Source organism: Perognathus longimembris, chromosome 11 (genome assembly GCF_023159225.1).
Source record: "Perognathus longimembris pacificus isolate PPM17 chromosome 11, ASM2315922v1, whole genome shotgun sequence".
Taxonomy (NCBI): domain Eukaryota; kingdom Metazoa; phylum Chordata; class Mammalia; order Rodentia; family Heteromyidae; genus Perognathus; species Perognathus longimembris.
In genome coordinates, this window is record NC_063171.1 from 38,024,753 (window position 1) to 38,037,796 (window position 13,044).

The following is a 13,044-nucleotide window of genomic DNA, read 5'->3' on the forward strand; positions in this document are numbered from 1 at the left end:
ATTTGTATTGTACTACCTATAGTTATATAATTTTCAGCTCCAGAAGTTCATTTGTAACTATGCAGTCACATTGGCCCTTATGGACCAATGATTTGTATTTTTTCCTATTTTTTTTTAAGTCTTCACATGTTAAGGAGTAGTGAGGATGTTTTTCCCATTTCTCTAAGTACATGTCATGGAGTAGTAAGAATGTCTCTATCTGTGGGTACAATTGTATGGCTTCCTTTGAGTTGTTTCAGCTTTCTTTTAGGTCTGTCACTGAAGGACAAATGTAGACTAATATCATCAGCTTGCAGGTTCACATCTGAAAAAAAAAATCCTGACGCATCCATCCTTTGTGTTGTGTGTATGCACAGATCAGATTCTCAATTTCTGTTCCCCAGGAGGAGGAGAAAGAAGAGGAGAGAGGAGAGAGGAGGACAAAGAGGGAGGAGAGGGAAGAAGAGGGAGAAGAGGAAAACCTGATAGGGGGACTTAGAGAATACCAGTAGATAACGAGTAGAACAATTGAGGTGCCAACGTGTGTTTATAAATTCAGAGACAGGGAGAAAGAAGAGAGCTGCAGTCCACCTTGGGTTTTCTCTGGAGTGTGACACAGTATCAGTCCACATTAAGTTGGGCAGAGTGAGAGGGCGAGAAAAGGAGAAAGGCATTCGTTTCCATTCTAAGCAGAAAACAACAACTGCAGAGAATGCAAGCTTGTGTTGGATTTTTTCTTCTTTAGAAAAATTTAGAGCTTTTGTAGATTTGGTGCCCATTTGAGATTATTAATGGCTAATTTACTATGGAAAGCACTTTAAGTAACAAGGCATGTGAAAGTCAAACTCTGGATCTGGGAAATATCACCCTCTATATTTTTCTGTTCCCTCCCTCCTCTCTCTATCTCTGTGTCTCTGTCTCTGTGTGCATATCTCTCTGTCTCTGTGTCTCTGTCTCCTTCTCTCTCTGTCTCTGTGTCTGTCTGTCTCTCTCTCTCTTTCTCTCTCTCTCTCTTCTCTCTTGCTCCTTTTTGGCTTTACTAAGTTTTCAGATAGCAAAGCATAATTTTTTCCTGGAATTGCATCCTTTCTACCTTCATCCCTCATATGACGAGGGTTACAAGTGTGAGCTACTTCACCCATCTTTTTTATTGAAATAAGCATGAGCTAACTTCAACAATAAACCTCTCAACATCTGCCTCCCAAGTATCTGGCATGAGACACCACACCTGTTTCTTCTGTTCTCTTAATTTTAGTTGCAGTGTATTTTCATTAAAATTAATGGAAAAAAGGAATTCTTGACCAATTAAGCATATGAACGTTAGAGCACATGTGATAGAATGCTAGCCTTCAGCCAGAAACCTCGGGAACAGGACCTAGACTGTAAGTTCAAGCCCCAGGATCAATATGATAGATAGATGGATAGATAGATAGATAGATAGATAGATAGATAGATAGATAGATAGATAGATAGATATTCAGGTACAGGTAGATTATGCCTGTAGTCCTAACCACTCAGTAGGCTGCGATCTAAGGATTGCCAGCTTGGGTAGGAAAGTCTGTGAGATTCTATCTCCAATTAGCCACCAAAACGATAGAAGTGGAACTGTGGCTCAAGTGGTTGAGTACTATCCTTCAGTGAAAAAAACTAAGAGGGGGGCTGGGAATATGGCCTAGTGGCAAGAGTGCTTGCCTCCTATACATGAAGCTCTCGGTTTGATTCCCCAGCACCACATATATGGAAAACGGCCAGAAGGGGCGTTGTGGCTCAGGTGGCAGAGTGCTAGCCTTGAGCGGGAAGAAGCCAGGGATGGTGCTCAGGCCCTGAGTCCAAGGCCCAGGACTGGCCAAAAAAAACAAAACTAAGAGGGAAAGCACCTAGGCTCTGAGTTCAAGCCTCAGTCCCGGCATTCACACAAAAAAAGAAAAACTAACACATAATCATAAGTGACATTATTGTTATCACTGCAACAAAAGTGGATTACAAAGATAAGTGGCAGAAGACATGAGATGATGTTTGAGAGAATGACAACATGTTTGCCTCTGTGACACTAGAGGGAACTTTTCTATCCATCTCAAGGGATTTCTTAATTCCACTTCACAAGAACACTACCTCCCATAGTTTTTTGCACTCAACTGCTCTGATTGTTAGATCATTTTCCTTCTTATGGTCCAGAGATTCTTGAGACATCATGATTAATCTGTTTCACTTTGTCCACCAAGCTTATGTTCTTCCCAAGAACATGCTTTTTGAAAAGGGTTACTGCTTCTTAAAACAAATGGCCATTGATGGAGAATACACATTCTATAATTTCTGGATGTGATGGAGCAGAAGGCAATGAGGTTTTTCTAGAGACACAGTTTCTAGAGACAGAATGTACACGATTTTACTTTTTGAAGTACCTAAAACAAAGAGGCAAACCATCTAACCATATTATCATATGTTCCCACCCAGCCCCTGGTCACCAAGAGTAATTCACTGTCACTCCCTTTACCATTTGGCATAAAGATGATAATCCATACAGTCATCAGTATCTCTGTTTTCTTACTAACACTGCTAGCTATTAAAGCCTAGAAGAAGAAACAGAATGAAGCAATAAGAAAGATTGTAATCATGTAGGTGGGACATTTAAAAGAAAATGAGAGGATGCTGATCTTTTAAAAGTCAATGGTAGAAATGTAAGAGAGATCTGAAGGTAATTTAAAGAACAAATTTACATCAGAATCAAAGCAAGTGATTTGATAATGAATGGGTTGTAGATACATAGCATCAGACCTCTAAAGCAGCCTAGAGGTAGAATTGACAGGAAAGTGGTGCTATTTCCACTGTGTTGAGATAATATTGACTTTGAGGACAAGGAAAATACTCATTCTAAGTCCCTGTGGCTCATTTTTTAAAACACTATTTTTAAACTCTATTATTTCATTGTTCACCAAACTCTGGGATCAACATCCAAACTCAATTCCTACTTGGGCATTTTTGGGGGAACAATAATGTTTTGCTGAGTTTAGATCATCCTTGCATCTAATCACACAGCATAGTTGGCCCTCCTGACAGAGAGGAGCTGGAAGCACTTTTGAGTTTTCATATGTTTAAGTAGCACCAGAGAAACATTAAGTTCACACAGTCAGGTTGTTTGGATACTGCCTGTCATTCTGTCAAGAAGATTAAATTAACCAGATGTGGTCATTCATACCTGTCAGTCAGTCTAGCTACTTGGGAGAGAGAAGCAGGAAGACTGAGTTTTAGGAGAGACTGGGTGAAATTAGTGAGGATTCTATTTCAAAAACAGAATAGAAAAGGGCTGGGGACATAGCTCAAGTTATAGAGGGTTTGTCTTCACGAGTGAGGGGCCCTGGATTCCATCCCACACATAAGAAAAGAAAGAAGGAACTGAGTTTTGCTGTAGTTACTAGTTTTGAACTTCAAAAAAAAAGTCTGAGCCATCAGATCTCTCCTAATTCAGCTGAAATCAAATTGGAATATACATTGAGAAAGAAATTCCAAACTGACATTTGGAAAAAATAAACAGATAAAAGCCCAGAAGTGAATCAAAAAATGACCATTCTCCAGTTAGCAGAGCTCAACTCAAGAGACCAACTGACAGCTGAGACTATACCTTTGACCACTATCACCTCTGAGGAGCTTTGCATGCATTTCTTCACAGTCACAAGAACACAAGGAGGCCAAGCATGGTGATACACTCCTCTAATTCCAGCTGTTTTAGAAGTGAAGGGAGGAAGAATACAGTGGAATGCTGGCTCAGGCAAAAGCATGAGATTCTATCTGGGAAACCAAAAAAGGGAGGGATTGACATTATGACTCAAATGATAGTGTGCTTGCCTGGCAAGTATGAGGCCTTGATTTCAAAATCCCAGCACTACCAAAAATAAACAATGAACACACAAATAAATAGGCTTGGAGGGTATCAGTTTGGTCTCCCTTCTTGCTATACTTTCACTGAACTCGGGGCTTAGTGTTTGCTAGGCCCACCTGCTTCAGCCACACCTTCAGAGCTTTTTTTGCTCTGGTTATTTCACTTTTTGCCTGGGTTGGCCCAGAGGGCAAGCCTCTTGTCTATGTTTCTCACAATAGAAGACAGGTATGTACTCCCACGTCTGCTTGTTCTTTTGAAGATGGCATCTCCCAAAAATTTGCCCAGGCTGTTCAAGAATCATAATACTTCCAATCTCACCCTCCCATGTATCAGTCTGGGTTTTCTCCTTATAGTGACTAGTAGGCTAATAAGTGGACTTCATATGCTCCTTGAGTAGATAAATCACCACTTTCATTTAATTAATTTACTAGTAACTTAATTAATGTGCTAATAAGGTAAATTAATTTAATTAATAATTTAGATATGATGTCCTTGTCTGATGCATAGCTGGTAAAGATCTCCCATTCTGTCGGCTATTTCTCTTGCTAGCTATGTCCTTTACCATACAGAAACTCTTCAGTTTGATGTAATCCCACTTATGCAAGCTTTCTTTGGTTTGTTGTGATTCTGGGTCTTTACCTAGGAAGCTCTGGCCCATGAATAATTTAATTGATTTACTAATAATTTGATTAATTTGCTAATAAAGTAAATTAGTAAATACGCAATCAACAATGGTTCCTTGTCTATATTATGCATAATATTCTTAGATGATACAAGCCAAGTACCATTTCTTAGCAGGAATGAAGCTAAATCATCTTAATTGAATATTAAATATTTGAATGGGCATCAGTTGCAGACATTATGAATGTTCATGAAAGAGACAGTACTATTTTAGTCTGAGAAAGAGCTATATGAGAACAAAGATCCGGTCTACACCTTGGGTCTACCAGATCCCATTCTGTAGATACAATTGTATTATTCACACGATGATCTGTCCCATGGTCAAGAAGATGTAAACATGAACCAGCTGTAGTTCCTGCAAGTTCCCCATTCATTGCTTCTCTTCACGCGCATGCCTCTGGCTATGCACCTGACTCTGTACATGAAATGATGAATAGCAATACAGACGCCACTAGGATCGGCCCTGAGGAACACAATTTATTTACCTCCTCAGTCCCCACTTCTGAACACAAATGGTTGGGGTAGAGAGTAGGATGTCAAAAGAAAGTTGAGAGAGGCATTCATTTCTTTTCATTCTTTCACTACTATGTGTATATTTTTCTAATTCCTGCTGCTTCTCTCAGATGACATTCGAGAACTGGAGATGTACTAAAAGAATGACAGACAGTTACGAGCATCTGCTCTCTCAATTACCCAGGAAAGACTTCCAGGGCTTTCTTTAGGAAGACAATGGGCTCTGGAGAGATATTTTATGCTCTTGGTAAAGCCCCGCTCATGTCCATTACCACTGGGCTGGAGATGCTGTTTCACCTCCCCTTACATTACATACTACTCCTCTTCACATACTCTTCTTTTCCCATCCCCAAAGAGCTATATAAGCCAACTAAGGCTATGAGATAATTAGAGAAAAATTTCTAAAATTACCACCAATGACTGACATCTCTATAAGTAAATCCAAATATTATCTTCCCTCAATCGGCCACATAAAATAACCCCAGGTGGGTTCTGTGTTCCTTTAGCTGGTAGAATCAGTACTCTCTCAACTATCTCTAATACTATCACAACGATGTCTATATGAAAAGACTCTCTTCCACTCCTTTCTACCCCAGACATCCCGGTGCCCTAAGCGGTATTCCTACTTCCTCTACTGAGCATTGGGAGACTCATCCCCTAAAGTATGATGGAAGAACTTCTCTTTTACCTCTTGTTAGTTTCAGCCTAGAGAGGATGGTTGATACTTGTAGTTTTCAAAACTCCAGGGAGCCATTATTGCAACAATATATTTGGAACGGTTCCATCTTTCCTCTCACTAAGCAAAATGGATGCAGAAATAACCATGGAAGCAAATCTCCCAGCTCCAACAGGGCAACAGGGACAAGGACAAAGAACTAACACTGGCCTTTAGCCAGTTGTCTCTGCCAGGGTCCCTCTTGGCTCATTAGACAGTGAAGATTGTTGCAAATTAATGACAAGAAGAAGAATGTAGAGAATCCATATTACAAGAAGTATTGGATGACTGCCTTTCCTGCAGTCTTTGTTATAAGGGAGAGATTTTCCATACTTTATAGATGTAGCTAAGTTATGGAAGTGCAGATGGCCCACAATGGATGAATGGATCCAAAAACTGTGGAATAGATATGATGGAATTTTGTTCAGCCATCAGGAAGAATGTAATTATTTCATATGAAGGGAAATGGATGGTTCTGGAAAGCATCATACTGTGGGAAGTAAGCCAGGCCTCAGAGACAAAGGGTACATGTTTTCTCTCATATATAAATCTTAGACCCAAAATATAGCCTGCCATCTAATCACACATGCAGGTATATGCTTATACACATGCTTTAGCTGACTATAGTATACATATGAGTGAATCTCTATGAAGTAAATCTTTCAAACAATGGACAGTTGAACAAAATGTCTACCAGAAGCTGAAAGGAGATTTCAAACATTCAGGGAATGAGAGGAGGGATGGATGGAAAAGGGAGCAAGGGGAAAATGCAGCAAGAATACTCAATGTGCATATTTCATAAAGAAGTGGGAATTGAGCCAGGGTTGCAGGGTTGGAGAGGAAGGAACAAAGGAGATGGTGCTGAAAGTAGTGAATGAATAGGGAACTCTGGTCACTTAGATGACAAATTACATTGCAACCCCTCCTCTTTTCTGTTTTGCCAGTCCTGGGGCTTGAACTCAATGTCTAGGTGCTGTCCCTGACCTTCTTTTGCTCAAGGTCAACTCGCTATCACTTGTCCCGAAGCGCCACTTCTGGCTTTTTGAGTAGTTTGTTGGAGATAAGAGTCTCACAGCCTTTAACTTCCCAGGCTGGCTTCAAACCACAATCCTCAGATCCCAGCCTCCTGAGTAGCTAGGATTACAGGCGTGAGCCACTGGCACCCAGCTACAACCCCCTCTTACAGGCTTTTGGAATGCAGAAAAAATAATTTAAAAAAAGAAAGATTTCAATTACAGCAGTGAAAAAAGGGTCGATGTAGGGCTGTCTTTTTTTAAGTCATTTTTGTTAGGGAAATTCCTTATTCCTTATACTTCACACCAAGACTGATAAGCTTTGCCTTATTATAGCCAAAGAAGAAAACAGGTTCCCCTGGTAGTTTAGATTCATCCAAAATTCAGCTGCTGCAGGGAGGAGAAGAGAAAGAGCTAAAGGAAAGGAGTAGAGGAGGAGAAGAGAAGGGGAGGGGAGTGGGGAGAGAATACAGAGTAGGGAAAAGAGGGTGATGATTTTGCTTCAAGGGCTAAAATCTTGAAGAACCACAGTAGAGCAGATGAGGAAACTGAAGGACAGCTGTGCTGTGTCTAGGGGCAGTTCCCAGATAGGACGCTCTGCCTATTTTTTAGTCTCATAGAAATGGAACTGTTTCCCACCATGTGTTTATCCCAATGTTGAGGGTAAGCTTCCCAGAGAGTGTTGTCTTCCTGGTCATCTCTCGTCTTTCCTGCAGCACTTGGAGAGTGTAGTTCATGGTAGCTGAGCTAGGCTTTGGAGCTGGAGAAAGATCAGTGAAGTATCTATGGCTTTGTGCCACTGTTTTCTTAACTAAACTTGAAATGAGGTTGAAAATCAAGCTCTCGCTGGGTGCTAGTGGTTCACACCTGTAATCCTAGCTACCCAGGAGGCTGAGATTTGAGAATCACAGTTCAAAGCCATCCAAAGCAGAAACTGAAGAGGTGGAGTGTTAGCCTCAAACAAAAGAAGCTCAGGAACAGCACCCAGGCCCTAAGTCCAAGCCCCAGGACTGGCACACACTCATGAACACACACACCAAGCTCTCTATCTTGGGCTTTGGCAACAAATGTCAAATGCTCTAAACCTTCAAGCTTCCCACAAACTGCTCATCTCCCTCCTCTGAGAAATAGTGTGGGGAAACCCCATCTTCTGTCCTCCCTATGACATCATGAGTGACTCCCGGGGGACGGCAGAAACCCCCTTGGAAACAACTCCTGCCTCAGAGCCTTTTCTTTCCAATTATTATCAGCCATGGTCACAGCCCCCAACAGAGATCGCCCCACAACTACAGCTGCTACCAACCATTTCCAACTGCTCATGAGCATCCTTTCTAACAGCAATTGAGTTGGCGGGTGTGCTGCACACCTGGCCCTCTCCATGTGTCTTCCTGAAGAACAAGTCTTCCCCATGCGCTAACTCTTCAGCTTTGGTGTTGCATAACCCTTAAAAAAAAATCTATCCAAAGACCTTTAAAGTTTTAGAGCCAGAATAAATCTGGAGGGAAAATAAATAATACAATCAGTTATACTTACAGAATTCTTTATTTTGTTTTGTATTTTTGTTGTTAAGTCAGGTTCTCACTATGTAGCTAGGGATTCTGGGACTTGATCTATAGCTAGCCCAGTCCAGTCCTAAACTCACAGACTTTCTGCCTCAGCCTTCTGAGTGCTGGAATTGTAGGTGTGCACCACACACCGAGCCCAGAATCACACACACACACACACGTGTGTGTGTGTGTGTGTGTGTGAGTGTATGTATTTGCAGTACTTGGGGTTTTGAACTCAAAACATTGTGCTTCCTAACATATGTTGTCCATATTAGCCATGCCCCCCCACTCCAGTCCACCTGTTTTTAGGGTTTTGAAAACATATATTATCTGTAAGTAGTTATACAAAGGGGTTTTGTTTTTAACTGTAAAGGTGATGGACAGTGGGGTTACAGTTACATAAGTCAGATAATGAGTGCATTTCTTTTTGGATAATGTCACCCCCCCTTCCTCATTTTCTCCCAGTTTTTCCCCTCCCAATCCCCCGAGTTGTATAGTTCATTTCCAACATAGTGCCTAGTGAGTATCACAGCTGAATTAGTGTACCCTACAGAGGGGTTTTAATTCAAGCTGTCAATTTACAAATATGCATCTTGATCAGTGTGGCCCCTTCTATCATTTAGAGTCTTGCCTTAATTTCACCCAGGCAGACTTTGTGCCACCATTTTCCTGTCTCTGCTTTTTGAGTAGCTAGGATTCCACATACCACCATGGCTGCTAAGACTCACTTCCGGTCTCCATTGTGTACTCACCCTTAAGATCGCGTGAACAGGCCACTCATCTAATTCACATACACTGAGGGCGCTTTTCCTTTTTTTCAAAGTGAATTTTAAACTCAGGTTTCCCAATGGGCTTGATCATAAATACAGTCTTGAATACTCCAAATAAAGGATAGTTTTTAATTCCACATTCAGAAAAAGGTACCCAAATGAAGCTCCCCCCACACACACACTCCCACCAGCACTAAGGTTGGAGATGTCTGTCTTTTGACTGCTATGGATCCTCGTTCCCCAAACTGCCAAGTCCATGCTGCTTGGAAAGTGGCTTTCTTGATTCTCCCCTGTAATGAGGCTCCACCCTCACTCTATCACACACAGAGTGACACTCAGACTTCTGTGACATTTCTAGGACTCTGTCTAAGGAATCTTTCTCATGCCCTATTTTACATGCTGTAGGACTTAGTGAGGTTTTGATCGTGGCGGTGGTGACATGCACACTTCGTCAAAATGCACCAAGCTGTACTTCTAGCATGGGTGTCTTTTGTTATATAAAAGTTATGTCTCAAAACATTTGGTTAAAAAATGAAATGCATATAAATGAGTCTTTCCTCATGCATGAGCCTGGATGCTACAGACATTGTAGAAACCACTACAAGAGGGTGTTTCTGTAACTAGTTTAGGAAAATGTTTCTTAGGCAAGACATAAGAAGAAGTACACATTTAAAAAACATATAAACTACTCAATGTGAAAAAAACAGCTTGTTTTTATTAAAAGACACTACTGAGATGATAGAAATGCAAGACACAAACTTGGAGAGAACCTTCACAATACACACATTTTATTTTCTTAAAAATTAACTATGTAAATATATATTGGGCATGCCCTTAACTCCTTTGACCTTTAGTCATTTTTCAAATAGGATCTTATATTATCAAGGTCAGCCTCATGTTAGGCCTCCCATGTAGCTGGGAATACAGATGTAAATCAGCGTGCTTGGTCTATTTATTGAAATGAGTTCTTGCTACCTTTATGCCAAGCATGCCTCAAACCATGATCCTCCAAATCTGTGCCTCCAAAGAAACTTTGAATTTGACTGGAAATCGTCAAAAATAACCTTATTTAAATAGGGAGATACAGTACAGTTTCTTAGGAAGACACATGAATAGTCAGATAAGAAGCTGTTCACCAATAATCATATATCAAAGTCATGTAAAATAACACCAAATGAGATACTGCTTTAGCCCACTGGAATGACTAATCAGTTAAAAAATATGAAACAAAACAAAACTACCAGGGTCAAAAGTTAGACAAAAAATCACTTGGTAATGGAGACAGATGCAGTGTCATTTGAGAAAACATGTGGACAGCGTATTATGGAGTTACTATAACCTGCATCTATCTTGTGATCCAGTAGTGCTACCCCCTAAAGTTAGAAAGGAGAAAGAGATGAAGAAAAAGTGCTCAAAAAAGACTTGTGCTCACAAAATTTGCTCATGGAAGGCTTACTAGGAATAGCTGATAACTGGCAAGAAAGGTAAAAGAATGACAAATTTTGCATCTTCATTTGGGTAAATATTATCCAGCAATTAAAAGAACAAACCACCTGCAATGACATGGATGAATCATTAAGTTTGGTTAAAGAAAAATTTTGAGACACAAGAGTCCATGTTGTATTATTATACAGTATTACATACATATCTAATAAGTGAATGCAAACTGAGCGACAGTGATGCAAACCACTGCTGTGCAGCTCCAGGGCGGCAGAAGTCAGCTGGAAAGCAGCACAGGCTGATCTGGGAGACATAAAAATGGTAGCATTTTCTTTCATTGAGGTGATGGCTAAAGGAGAGAATTTTTCTGTAAAACCCCAAGTAACTTACTTTTCAAATATGTGCATTTCATCTATGTAACTTATTCCTTCATTTTAAAATAAGTTAAATGTAAATGTGAAGACCATGGAGTTTGGAACAAAACAAACAAAAAATCTATGGTCATCAGATTAAGACATCTCATCAGACTGCGCCCAAGAAACTTGAAATAAAGTCTAAAAATGTTGAAGAAAGTAGGAGAAAAAAAGTAAACTTGGTAATTTTAATAAAGGGAGAGGAAAACAACCTAGAACAAACAACCTGTGGTGATTAAGAGATGAATGGCCAGCGTCTGTAGAGGTGCCCGCTGGGTACTCGCCGATGCCACCACAAGAGGGCGCGCCGCACCCACAGAACTGGCCCCGCCTTCCTCGCGCAGCCTGCCAGAGGTAAGCAAACAAGCAGACCTGCAGGCAAAGGGGCAGGCTCCTTCCCCACGAGAAAAGAATGGAAAGCGCCATTCTAGGACCTTTCCACCGACAAGAACGGTCTGCGCAGGAAAAACCTGCCTCAAGCACAGGGCCTGCTGCCTCACTGATGGCAATGCTGAGGACGCGGGCTGGTCAGCTCCTTCAGGTGCCTTTGTCATTGACGCAGACAGCTTGGCCCAGGTAGCAACCCTGCCTGGAGCAGAGACCCCGTGCAATCACCAGACCCATGTGGATTGATCTTTCTCAGGGGCCATTCTAGCCCTGCAGCTTTTGTTGAATCCAGGGAGGCTGTCAGTGGAAGTGCCTGGAGCTGGCCTTCTCTCTCTGCCCACTACACCTGCCCTTGTTCCACAAAGGTAACACCCTACACGTATGCACACCACGGTCATGTCAGGCTGTCTCAGAGTGCGGTTCCCACAGATGGCACTCTACGAGAGCCTGCGTGTTCCATCCGCCAAATACATGGGAAGTCTGAGCAGCTACTGAACATGAGCTAAATGAAATTAAAGAAGCACTAGAAAATATGAAATAATACAAAGGATCCATTTTGCTCTACCACCTGAGCCACAGCTTCTCATTTCTGGCTTTTTGTTGTTGATTCTGCCCCAAGCTGCCTTCAAATTGTGGTACTCAGGGCTGGGAATATGGCCTAGTGGCAAGAGTGCTTGCCTCCTACACATGAAGCTCTGGGTTAGATTCCCCAGCACCACATATATGGAAAACGGCCAGAAGGGGCGCTGTGGCTCAGGTGGCCGAGTGCTAGCCTTGAGCGGGGAGAAGCTCAGGCCCTGAGTCCAAGGCCCAGGACTGGCAAAAAAAAAAAAAAAAAAAAAAAAAATCTGAAACATGGGGCTAGGAATATGGCCTAGTGGCAAGAGTGCTTGCCTCATATACCTGAAGCCCTGGGTTCAACTCCTCAGCACCATATATGTAGAAAAGACCAGAAGTGGCACTGTGGCTCAAGTGGCAGAATGCTAGCCTTGAGCAAAAAAGAAGTCAGGGACAGTGCTCAGGCCCTGAGTCCAAGCCCCAGGACTGGCCAAAAAAAAAAAAAAAAAATTGTGGTACTCAGATCTCAGCCTCCTAAATAGCTAAGATTACAGATGTGAGCCACCAGGGCCCAACTAAAAATGCTACATTTGAAAAGAATGAAGCTATAGTTTGTTGGAGGGGGATATGTTTTTAAAAGAGGAAATATTGCAGGAAGCAGGTAGAAATGAAAAGAGACTCATAAATGAAGTCTAAATTTGGAAGATTAAGGCAACCTGATAGATAAGACCCCAGTCACCAAAGGAGATCTAAGAAAGGTTTTCTAAAAGCTAAAAATAGTAGTGGGGAATTGTCGGGGTCCTCCGACCCAGCGCTCTCCTGGCCAGCGGGAGAGGCAGGGAGCGTACCCCAATGCGGCGAGCCAAGAGAAGGTAAAGAGTCGGCAAGCAGCCCATATGCAGCCCCCCTTCGGTGGAAGGACAATCAGATGACTCGGGAGAATGTTTCACGCAGTCTCAGGTTTATTCAGGGAGGAATCACACTTTTAAAGCTAGGCGCACCTAGCTAGGGGCTATGATTGGTGGTCTGAGATGTCTGTCAAGGGTGGGGCCAAGGGACCTCCCTAAGGGCGGCCTAAATCTACATCACAGCCCACTGGACCGCCTCCAGGTTCACCACCAGCTGCCATCTTGACTACACTTGGCCCCAAG